The sequence below is a fragment of the Ursus arctos genome, unplaced genomic scaffold, assembly GCF_023065955.2.
Source record: "Ursus arctos isolate Adak ecotype North America unplaced genomic scaffold, UrsArc2.0 scaffold_26, whole genome shotgun sequence".
In the NCBI taxonomy this organism is placed as follows: Eukaryota; Metazoa; Chordata; class Mammalia; order Carnivora; family Ursidae; genus Ursus; species Ursus arctos.
The window spans coordinates 23,956,076-23,968,483 of NW_026622941.1; the positions used below are offsets into that span (position 1 = coordinate 23,956,076).

Here is a 12,408-nt window from a genome sequence, read left to right on the forward strand (position 1 = left end):
GAAGACAAGATCGGTTCAATATAATGGTTACTTAATAAAATATGAAAAACACAGAATTTGATAAGGATTTTAAGATATTGCCACATACATTTGTTAACATGCCAGTTTTAATATAAAAAGTATTCAAATCTGATTTTCATAGAACTCTGTTCTGGGAATGTTGGGATTTTCCTAATACAAATTGTTAATATATTTATTTTATGGCATCTTGTACTTAACCATGAATGTATTTAAATAGAAGGGATGAGGTATCATTTTTATTAGCAGAGTAAGTTTACTTTGAGAAATTTGTATCTAGGCATTTTTTTAGATATATTCTCTTTCACAGAGGACGGTAGAATGTTGTTTCTAAAGACAAAGCGTTTTTAGGGTTTGCTTCACTCTTGCTTTTTGCAAGATACTGATTACTAATCAAGGTAATTTGGAGTGAAAAACAGTCTCCTTAAGCAAGGAACATTAGGAGAAATAAGGAGATAAAGGTGTGTGTGTCCGTTCATTTTTGGAAATTTGGCAAAAAAAATTGGAAGAGTTTGTGACTAGTCTAATTAATAAAAATAATATACAAATTTAGCAGTTTTTAGATGTAACTGTAGCTATCTGTAGATAAAAATGATAAAACTCTTGTAGAAACTTTTCCACATATGTATGAGACTCTTAATAAAACAGGTAGTATTTTGAAAAATGTAAATCAGAATTTGAATTTTAAAAAGTATAAGGTAGATGTAGAAAGCCTAGATAATCCATTTACTGGGAAACTGAAGGAAAATATAATCACCTATTCTCTCATTGTTTAGAGATATTTACTATAAATATTTTATGGAAGTATCTGCAATTTTATAAACAAATTAGGAATCAGGCTGTCAATAGCCAAAATACTAATAATGGTGAAACACTAGAATTTTGTCTCCTGTTAGAATTAGCGGCATACTTGCTTCATCAGTACTAATGTAACTCTGAAAATCTAGCCAATCAATTAAGAACAGAAAAAGAGAGAGAACTATTGGAAAGGACAAAATTATTTGTAGATAATAAAAAATGCCCAAGATACTCAAACTAATATAGTAAAATTCCATTGTAAATATCATGATTTGTATAGTAGTAATAATCAGTTCAAAAATAGAAAAAAAGGGACCATTCATGGTAGCAACAAAAATTTATGCCGAGGATTAAACTCTGGAAGAAATGTGAATGACCCGTGGGCAGGAAACTATTAAACTTCATATAGACCTAAAGATTTGTTTAGTCTTAGTACTTAATAAAGGAATGTCATATTTGGGATATTATATCATTGAAGTTTCAAAAACATGTACATGAGACATATATGAGTGACCTTTATGTAAAATGTAACGTAGACCAATATAATTCCTAGTGTTGGCTGTGGGAGAAGATAGATCAGAATGCTCGTATGATGCAACTACAGGGTAGACAGTGTTGCAGCCAGTAATGGAATCCGTCTACCTACCTACCTACCTACCTATTTACATACCTGCTTATTTATAGATAATTTTTTTTACTGTTTAACGAAATGGAAAAATGAGAGTAACCTAAAAAGTAACAATGTCAGGATACCTTGTATTTATAACCTTGTATTATAACCTTGTATTTTTAAGTATATTTACATAGAAAATAAACGAGGAGGCAATATACAAAGTGTTAGTAATGATTATCTGCAAGTGGTAGAACTACAAGAAAATTATTATTATTATCAAATTATTATTATAGATTCTCTAAAACAAATATATTTATAATCAAATTTGAAAATAGGGGGTGCCTGGGTAGCGCAGTCATTAAGCATCTGCCTTCTGCTCGGCGTGATCCCGGCGTTCTGGGATCGAGCCTGGCATCAGGCTCCTCCGCTGGGAGCCTGCTTCTTCCTCTCCCACTCCCCTGCTGTGTTCCCTCTCGCTGGCTGTCTCTCTGTCACATAAATAAATAAATAAAATATTTCAAAAAAAAAAAGAAAGAAATTTGAAAATAGATTTAGTTTTTAAAAATCTAAGGTTAATCAAATGTGTAAGATTTCATTAGCTATCTTCTTGAAAAAAAATTATTGTAAAAACATTTATTGAGATGGATTATGTACAGGATTAAATAACGTGGAGATCATCAGAGTGTCTGGTTAGTGCCGCACAGACTGCACTCCCCGGCTACTGTTCATATTAGCCTGTGGTGTATACCTTATGCGTCCTGGGAGTATGGGGCCCAACATCCCTGAGAATGATAAAGAGCAATGTGTTCCTATGTTTAAATGTCAGCCTTTCCCACCATGCCTATGTATCAAGTGCCACAGCAGTTTAAATGTTTAAATATTGATTGCCAATGACATTGAATCAAACTTACTAAAATCTTTATGGATTAAGTGGGAGAATTAGGACAGTTATTTTAATTCTACAGACATTTTGATTATTTACCCTTCTCTCCCCTTTCCCATTGACTCTACTGTTTTGTTTACAGCAATTACACCTAGGCAAGAAATTTAATAATTTTTAGGAAATACACCCAGTGTGAGATGCTTTGCCTCTGAAGTCTGAAGTGTTAACTTTGTTTAATTTTTTTGTGCTGTTCTTCCTGAATACAGCTTTTAACAGTGGGCTTTTTTTTCCCAATAATTATGGATTTGCGGGTACCACCACTCCTTTGTGACTAAGGAGGAACTTCAGTCTCTCTGGCATGTAAGACCCTGAAAACGTCCTGGCACAGCCTTGAACCTGTCTCATCACAGGGCACATATCCCTATAAATTGAAATGGTGCCTCTATCTACCTGAATGTGATAGGGAGAATATAAAAATTAAACAGGGCCAAAATACAGAATCAATTTTTGTTCTTATATACTACTAAGATAATACTAAGGTAGTAATGATACCATAACATCCCTTCTAATTTTAGAAAGGCAATTTCTTTTATTTAGAGTGGACCTCATGGAAGTTCTTAAAGTAGATAGGACAGCATCCATATTTTCTGCCCTTAGGAATATATAGTCTCACCAAGTAAAGAAGATTCACAGCAGATGGGAAACATCGTTTTTATTGCCAGGTGATAAACTCTTGAGCTTGCACTCTCTTTCTGTCTTTCACTCTTCCTTTCTTTCACATTTCAACCAGAGTATACTTGGCTCCTTAGAAATTTAGGGAAACTTGTCTTAAACCTCCAGTTTTAAAACTTATGAAAGTCTCCCCATGATCTTGCTAACTCTAGAGTCTTTGTGTCTCCAACAAGCATCCCTGCATCAGTCTTTGCCTTGCCTCTGTGGACATTCTTCATTTTGAGAAGGGTTAAACCCTTCTCTTTTAATGTTTCTGTGAGAGCACAACACAACACACACGTACACATACATTAACACCACTTAGTAGAACCAAAGATCTGGGACTTAGAGGAAAGAGACTTCCATTGCAAGAAGGGCAACCTTGATAAATCTTCCTGGATTCTGGCTTCATCCTTATCGCTTCCTTCTGGGATGTCTCAAGAAGCTGTCAAAAACTGCCATGGATCATCTGAGCTCATCAATCTGGGTACAAGTCAGCTTATCTCATTATTAATTGTGTGACCTCGACTGCTTAACTCCAGTTTTCTTACTCAGATGTTAGGTAAGATTAAATTATACAGTGGACTCTAAATGTCCTGTGGTTAGGGGTACCCATCTCCATGAAGTTGAAAATACATATATAACTTCTGACTCCCCAGAAACTTTACTAATAGCCTATTGTTGACTGAAAGCCTTATCAATAACATAAATAATTAACAAATATTTTGGATGTTATATGTATTATATACTATACTCATACAATAAATAAGCTAGAAAAAAGAAAATGTTAAACTCATGAGGAAGAGAAAATACATTTACACTCTATACTATATTTATCAAAAAATACACATAAAAAGTGGACCCACACGGTTCAAACCTGTCGGAATCAACTGTATATGTAAAGGTCTTAGCGTGTACAAAATTCAGTGTATGATAATTATCACCGTTTTTGTTTTTTTTTTAAAGAGTGATGTTTTCCCCAAGTGCTTCAATCTTGTTTCAGACTTAGGCTAGATATACTTTTATATAAGCAGCCTTTCACTCTTCTGTACTTATGGAAACTATATAATAATTGTTCAAACCAGACACTTTGGAGAGTGAAACATGGCACTATAGATAATTATGCTGGGATAACGATGTAAACCATTGCTGTTCTAGGCAAACCAGAATGAGTGGTCACTTGGGGTATACTCATCGTGCCTGACCACAGTTCATGCTCAGAGATCACAGGTCATTGTCATTGAGTGACACAGTGAGGTTATAGGACAAGTGAGGTCACATTCATCTCTTTGATCTTTAGTTCCTTACTTGATAAATCGAGGGTAACAATAACTAGCTCACAGGGTGGCTGTAAAGATTAAATGAAATTGTGATCACATAAAACACAGTATGTATGTGGAAATTAGACACCTGTTAATTCCCCTCTCCGTCTGTGCAAATTACTTTATCTGTGCTGATGGATACGTTTTGTGTGTAGCTGTGTTATATACTTCCTTAGTGTATCTTTGTAGTTCATTTGACTGGACATGGTAGGTGGTAGTCATAACCAACTGCACATGTGGTTCCTCAGTTTACAGTGGAGAGTTGGTCTATATTGTGTCAATTAAGTGCTTTTTAACATTGAAAGACATGAACTATCGTATTAAGGAACAACACCTACTTTCCCTGTAAATTCTCTGTGGTATGTTTTTTGTTTTGTTTTGTTTTTCCTTTTGTGCTTTTCTATTTTTTGGATGATTCATAGTGTAAATAGGAGGATTTTTTTTCCTTAAATATTTCAAATATGAATGTTTATGCATTTAATAGACTTTGTGTGAATGAAAGACACTTGTTTTGCACATCAGCTGCAGAGATATATTTCTTTCTTGGGAAAAAAATCTAGCTGAAACCTTAAAAATTAATAGAATAATTAGTAATATATATAGACCAAATTTGATTTTCTTATAATTTACAAATAAATTTTAATAACACAAAACTGGAGGAAGTAATAGACCTCAAGATTTGGGTCTTTTCCAAAATGACCACAGCATTTTCACCATTATCCTCCATAGTTGTTCTCTTCATTAGCAAATCTATATTCAGACCTGATATTGCCCAGTCTTCAGGCTTACAGACAGGTAGCGAATGATTTTAGTCATGTCATAAATTATGCAGTTGTGCAATGAAGGAGTGATGGGAGCATATGGGGAAGAAGTTTGTGCAAAAATTAAGGAAGGCTGCTTGCAGATACCATTTAAGTTAAGTGTGTAAAGGCGCGTAGGTCTTTAGGAAGTGGGGAGAAAGCCTTTGAAAATGGCCTGGGAAATAGCATATGCAAAGCCTAGAAAGGCACATAAGAGCAGAATGTGTTTGGGGCTTAACTAAGTGTGAATATGAATGTGGATGGGACGGAGATGACTAACTTAAAAAATGGGATTCTTATTCTAATTGGTACAAACAACCTTTTCTGGGGCTCTGGGCTTTATTGTATTGAAGGGATCAAAATTATAAGTAGATAAAGTTCTATTTGGAAAAGAAGTACAAGTGTTAATGTTTTGGAGTAACCTAAACTTCAGAAATCTCTGTAGGGAGAAAGATTACTCACATTCTTTATTCTTGATAATTTCTCTGTAATCTTAAGAAATTAAACTTTTGATATCCTCATACCTCAAAAGGATATTGCTACTTTAAAATGTTCGCACTTAAAAAATGAGATATAGGACTCCTGGGTGGCTCAGTTGATTAAGCTTCTGCCTTCGGCTCAGGTCATGATCCCAGCGTTCTGGGATCAAATCCCACATCAGGCTCCTTGCTCAGTGGGGAGTCTGCTTCTCCCTCTGCCTACCTCTCCCCCTGCTTGTGCTCTCTCTCTGTCTCACTGTCTCTGACAAATAAATAAATAAAATCTTTTTTAAAAATTAGATATAAATAACATTAAAAGCTATACTATTTTCAGCCAGTTGATTATTCCATTCATTTTGTTAACATTTTCTCCTGTGAGCTGCTTTGTAGCCACCAGACAATTTTACCGTGCAAATTTTTTGCAAATCTTGCCTTGTCAAAATGTGAATTGTGTGAGGGATGAAATGATTAAAAATTGCTTTTTTTTTTTTGTTCAGCAAATAACACTTTCAGAAAAAAACATGCTGATATTAACTGCCATTTCTATTTCATTTTGCTCCCAAGAATTGTTTGAATGTATATACTCCATCTTTTTATTATATCAAGAAGTAGAAATATAAATAATGATTTTTACTATTAACAAAATAGTAATTTCATATAGTAATATTTATATCCTCATGTGAAAAATAAAATAATGTCATACGGGTGACTACCTTAGTTCTCGTACCATCTTGCCTGCTTCATTTCGTAGTTTCCCTGTGCTGTACTATAGCATATACATAAAATCTTTATTTTTTACTTGGAAAGCATTGTGAACATTCAGATTTGAACTAGAAGAAACCAAGATCTGGTTGGAGACTGATTTGCTCCCTTTAAACATCTTCTCTAGGGCAGAAACTCTTCTACACATATTTGTGGTCCTAGTGCCTAGCCAGTAGATAAAAGTCTGTCAAATAGGTGAGTATATTTCTTACAACCCTAATCAGTTCATGTTCTTTCCTGTACACTTATACTTCCCCCATCCATTTTTCTACTGCAAAATGGAAGCCCTAGATTTCAAATTATGTATAATGCATAGTTGTTGGCTATCATAATCCATCCCCAGCTCACAAGAAAGCCGAGCTCCACCAACACGTTAGGACAAGGGGACTATCTGGGCTGAGAACCAATGGATATACCAGAATATTTCTGAATAAATTTAATTTCCACACTCAAGATGGCTGGCACTTTGTGCTTTTCGATATGTTGTTCATGCTTCTTCCAATTAAACTGCAGAGTCAAGAGATTCTGTTGGATCAGAGACTGTATTTCTAGAATAGTGTTTCTAAACAGGAGTAGTTCCACCATCAGGGGTGTTTAGGAAATTTGTGAGGACATTGTTGGTTATCCCAATGATTGAAAAAATGCTACTGGCATTTAGTGAATGGGTAACAGAGACGCCAGGCATCCTGTGGTACACGGGACAGTTCCACACAGTGCTGTTCGAATGCCTCGCTCTATTTTCCTATTGAAAAACCACAGCTGAATGTAACCTTATACATGTATACACAAAGCATTTTTGCATAGTCTTAATATATAATGAGTTTTCCAGGAATGCAACCATTATGGAAATTAAGGGAAAATCATATTTAATTCAGGATTTGAAAAAGAGTTGTTCCCCAGCTTAATAACCATGCCACAGACACAAGTCGCCCTTGTAGCATTTGAGTTTCTACCTGCACTTAACGCTGTTGCATTTATGGTATAACCATACCTCAGAGATATTGCAGATTCAGTTCCAGACCATTGCAGTAAAGCAAACAGCACAATATAGCGAGTCAAATGAATTTTCTGGTTTCCCAGTGCATATGAAAGTTATATTTACACTATAGTCTGTTAAATGTATAATAGCATTTTGTCTTAAAAAAATGTACATAACTTTATTTAAAATACTTTCTTGTTAAAAACTTTAACCATCATCGGGGCGCCTGGGTGGCTCAGTCGTTAAACGTCTGCCTTCGGCTCAGGGCCTGATCCCAGAGTCCTGGGATCAAGCCCCGCATCAGGCTCCTCTGCTGGGAGCCTGCTTCTTCCTCTCCCACTCCCCCTGCTTGTGTTTCCTCTCTCGCTGGCTCTCTCTCTCTGTCAAATAAATAAAATCTTTAAAAAAAAAAAAAATTAACCATCATCAGAGTGGTAATCACTGATCACAGATCACCATAGCAAATATAATAATAATGAAAAAGTTTGAAATGTTGTGAAAATTACCAAAATATGAGAGAGACACAAAGTGAGAAGATGCTCTTTAAAAAAATGGTGCAAAGAGACTTGTTTGTTGCAGGGTTGCCACAAAACTTCAATTTGTAAAAAACACAGGATCTGCAAAGTGCAGTAAAGCAAAGCACAATAAAACGAGGTGTGCCTGGAAAGGCATAAGCGTCTAACTGCTTCATTATGTCTTGTCATTTATATATTTAAGTTCATGTCTCTCTGTTATAAAGTGTTTTTCTTTTATATCTTTCTGGCTTCTTTGTTGAGAATAGCCTGCTTGGGGGTGGAGGAAGCACAAGGGTAGAAGCAGGAAGACTCATTAGGAAGCCCTTACAGTTATTCAGGTTAGCGGTTATGGTAGGGTAGATAGAGAGAGAGTCGACAGGATTTCCTGACATTACATAAGGCTTATGAGAGAAAGAAGTCAAGAATAACTTTAGGCCTTTGGGCCCAAGCAACTAAAAGGATGCATTCTAGTTGCTTTGAACTGAGATGAAAGAGTGTGGGTGCAAACAGATAAGGGGGGTAAGAGTAAGGGTTCCTTTCAGATGTGTTGAGTTTGAAATGTCTGCTGGACATAAGAGTAGCAGTGTTGACTAGGCATCTGAATGTGAGGCTGAAGTTCAGAGAGGGGTCTGAGCTTGAAATGGGAATTGTCAAGTAGATGGTATTTCAAGAAATGATCAAGTTGAATGAAATCAAGGTAGTGAATATAAATGGAAAAGAGTAAAGGACCTATGACTGAGATTTGGGATTCTCAAACAAATAAAGCTTAGAGAAGAGTTTGAGAAGGAATACCAATGAGGTTGGAGGAAAAACAAGAGAGAGTGCAGGTGTTCTAGAAGCCAAATGAAGAAAGTGTATCAGGAGGAGGGAGTTTATTAAATTGACTCTTAGATTTAGCAATGAGCTAAACAAGATGGATGAGCTTGGTTTGGGTGGAGAGATGGGTGTTAAGAGCCTAACATCTTAACCATTTTGACTTACAGGCAGAATGGCACAGGGTCTTTAGAATAAGGAAAGTGAGGCACCTACAAGGGCACAAAAACATATAAGGAGGCACTCACTTTTAGAGTCATGCAAACACAGTGTTGGCACTTGAGAATGATGCCTCCTTGCATTTTGCACCATAGGTGCCCTGCTTGCTACACACCGCCTCATTCCCCTGGTCCTGAGAATGGGCACTGTGGTTTAAGGATCAATAGAGAACTCTCTTTCCCTAATTATCTCTTTTCATATTACCAATTGGAGAATAATATGCTTTAGTCAGTCTGATAGTCCTCTCCTTCCTTCATATCTGGTCGACTTTGGCAACTAACAAACATGAGGAAGACTTGATAAAGAAGAAAAGAAATGCTTCTGGGCTGCAAAATTCTATTGTTAGTGATAAGACAGAGTGGGGAATGATTGGTTGGGGCCTTTGGGCCAGGAACATGAAATTTTGGGTACCTAAAAGTCTGGAGAGAGAGAACTGGGGGATAGAAGGGAGACTGGTTAGGATCAATTCTGTTTACAAAGACTAGAATAGAAACTGTCCCTCTCTAGCTTAGTACATTCGTTATTTTTTTTTAATGATTTTTTATTATATTATGTTAGTCACCATACAGTACATCCCCGGTTTCCGATGTAAGGCTCGATGATTCATTAGTTGCGTATAACACCCAGTGCACCATGCAATACGTGCCCTCCTTACTACCCATCACCGGTCTATCCCATTCCCCCACCCCTCTCCCCTCTGAGGCCTTCAGTTTGTTTCTCATAGTCCATAGTCTCTCATGTTTCATTCCCCCTTCTGATTACCCCCCCTTTCTTTATCCCTTTCTTCCCCTACTGATCATCCTAGTTCTTATGTTCCATAGATGAGAGAAATCATATGATAGTTGTCTTTATCTGCTTGACTTATTTCACTTAGCATTATCTCTTCCAGTGCCGTCCATGTTGCAGCAAATGTTGAGAATTCGTTCTTTCTGATAGCTGAGTAATATTCCATTGTATATATGGACCACAACTTCTTAATCCAGTCATCTGTTGAAGGGCATCTCAGCTTCTTCCACGATTTAGCTATTGTGGACATTGCTGCTATGAACATTGGGGTGCATATGGCCCTTCTCTTCACTACGTCTGTATCTTTGGGGTAAACACCCAGTAGGGCAATGGCTGGGTCATAGGGTAGCTCAATTTTTAACTTTTTAAGGGACCTCCACACTGTTTTCCAGAGTGGCTATACCAACTTGCATTCCCACCAACAATGTAGGAGGGATCCCCTTTCTCCACATCCTCTCCAACAATTGTTGTTTCTTGCCTTGTCTATTTTTGCCATTCTAACTGGCGTAAGGTGGTATCTCAGTGTGGTTTTGATTTGAATTTCCTTGATGGCTAATGATTTTGAACATTTTTTCATGTGTCTGTTAGCCATTTGTATGTCTTCATTGGAAAAGTGTCTGTTCATATCTTCTGCCCATTTTTTGATTTGTTTATTTGTTTCTCGTGTATTGAGTTTGAGAAGTTCTTTGTAGATCTTGGATACCAGTCCTTTATCTGTAGTGTCATTTGCAAATATCTTCTCCCATTCCGTGGGCTGCCTCTTAGTTTTTCTGACTGTTTCCTTGGCTGTGCAGAAACTTTTAATCTTGATGAAGTCCCATAAATTCATTTTATCTGTTTCTCTTGCCTTTGAGGATGTGTCATGAAAAAGTTTGCTTTGGCCGATGTCGTAGAGGTTGCTGCCTATGTTCTCCTCTAGAATTTTGATGGATTCCTGTCTCACATCGAGGTCTTCCATCCATTTGGAGTTTATTTTTATGTATGATGTGAGAGAGTGGTCAAGTTTCATTCTTTTGCATGTAGCTGTCCAATTTTCCCAGCACCATTTATTGAAGAGACTGTCTTTTTCCCACCGGATGTTTTTTTCCTGCTTTATCAAATATTAGTTGCCCATAGAGCCGAGGGTCCATTTCTGGGCTCTCTATTCTGTTCCATTGGTCTATGTGTCTGTTTTTGTGCCAGTACCATGCTGTCTTTGTGATCACAGCTTTGTAGTACAGCTGGAAATCCGGCATTGTGATGCCCCCAGCTTTGTTTTTCCTTTTCAACAGTTCCTTGGAGATTCGGAGCCTTTTCTGTTTCCATACAAATTTAAGGACTATTTGTTCCAGTTCTTTGAAAAATGTCCTCGGTATTTTGATCGGGATAGCATTGAAAGCGTAGATTGCTCTGGGTAGCATGGACATTTTAACTATGTTAATTCTTCCGATCCATGAGCATGGAATATCTTTCCATCTTTTTATGTCTTCCTCAATGTCTTTCAAGAGTGATTTATAGTTTCTAGAATATAGGTCCTTTACGTCTCTGGTTAAGTTAATTCCAAGGTAACGTATGGTTTTTGGTGCTATTGTAAATGGGATGGATTCCCTAATTTCTCTTTCTTCGGTCTCGTTATTCGTGTATAGAAATGCAACTGATTTCTGAGCATTGATTTTTGTATCCCGCCACGTTACTGAATTGCTCTATAACTTCTAATAGTTTGGGAGTGGCTTCTTTTGGGTTTTCCATATAGAGTATCATGTCATCTGCGAAGAGAGACATTTTGACTTCTTCTTTGCCGATTTGAATACCTTTGATCCCTTTTTGTTGTCTGATTGCTGTTGCAAGGACTTCTAATACTATGTTGAATAATAGTGGCGAGAGTGGAGTACATTTGTTATTTTTAAGAGTTTTAAGGGCCCTGGTACCATTATGTCTTTCTATCTTTGGAATCCAAGGGTGATAGGAGGTTATCACTTATCTTGTTAGTCTTAAGAATTGAGTTTCTTGTTCTGCCCAGTGTAGATCTGAGAAAGATCTTCTGAGGTCATCTGAGGAAATATCCTTTGTACCTCAGAAACTAAAGGAAGCTTCATAGCAACATCTGCAGAACCCAGAGAATTCTCAAGGCTTTGTGTCCTGGAGAATATTGTCATGTGGTCTTGTGCTTGTTGCCTCTGAGGGAACCATGGTGGTAAAGGTATAATAGAGAATCACAGACCATCTTGGTCATACTATCTGAGTTGACAGATTCTCATACAAAGAACATTTAAGACCAGATGTGTAGAGATGGTGCAGATGTGCTTGTATAGAAAGTAAGAGTCAACTGAAGGAATGGTGAGGAGAGATATACAAAGATGGCTCTGAGGAGCTTCCATCAAGAGGAAGTGTCTGGAGGGGTGGGCAGCAGACACACTTTGAAGATAAAGGATGAAGGTGGTTAGTGATTCTCTTATAATTGGGAAGTTGCTGATTATGAGACTGAGAAAAAGCCCCCTGAATTTACAAGTGAGAAAATTTTCTTCATTTTAAAGTGGCTCATGGAATGGCAGGAAGTCCATGACTATGAATGAAATAAAAGGTAACTGACTAATGATTGTATTTCTTTTAGATCTGAAGTATTTCACTGCAAAAGTTATACCTTTATATATTGCAGCCACATATGAATGAATCTGGGAGCAGTATTGTCAGACGACAGAAGTTTTTATTGAAATTTCTTTTGGGTTGAGGC

The 12,408-nt window shown here is 36.8% G+C and overlaps 1 protein-coding gene across 5 annotated transcripts in view; it reads left to right on the forward strand.

Annotated features, from left to right (window-relative positions):
- The window catches only part of RASSF8 (Ras association domain family member 8), a 117,148-nt gene that overhangs the window by 41,517 nt on the left and 63,223 nt on the right, over positions 1–12,408 (forward strand). Inside the window, exon 1 of one of the 5 annotated variants that reach the window (XM_057318919.1) lies at positions 6,514–6,581. The exons of the other annotated variants lie outside the window; for them this stretch is intronic. The gene's annotated coding sequence lies outside the window, so the exon portion shown is untranslated. Of the gene's footprint in view, positions 1–6,513; positions 6,582–12,408 lie in introns of those variants that run through there. 5 annotated transcript variants of the gene reach the window in all.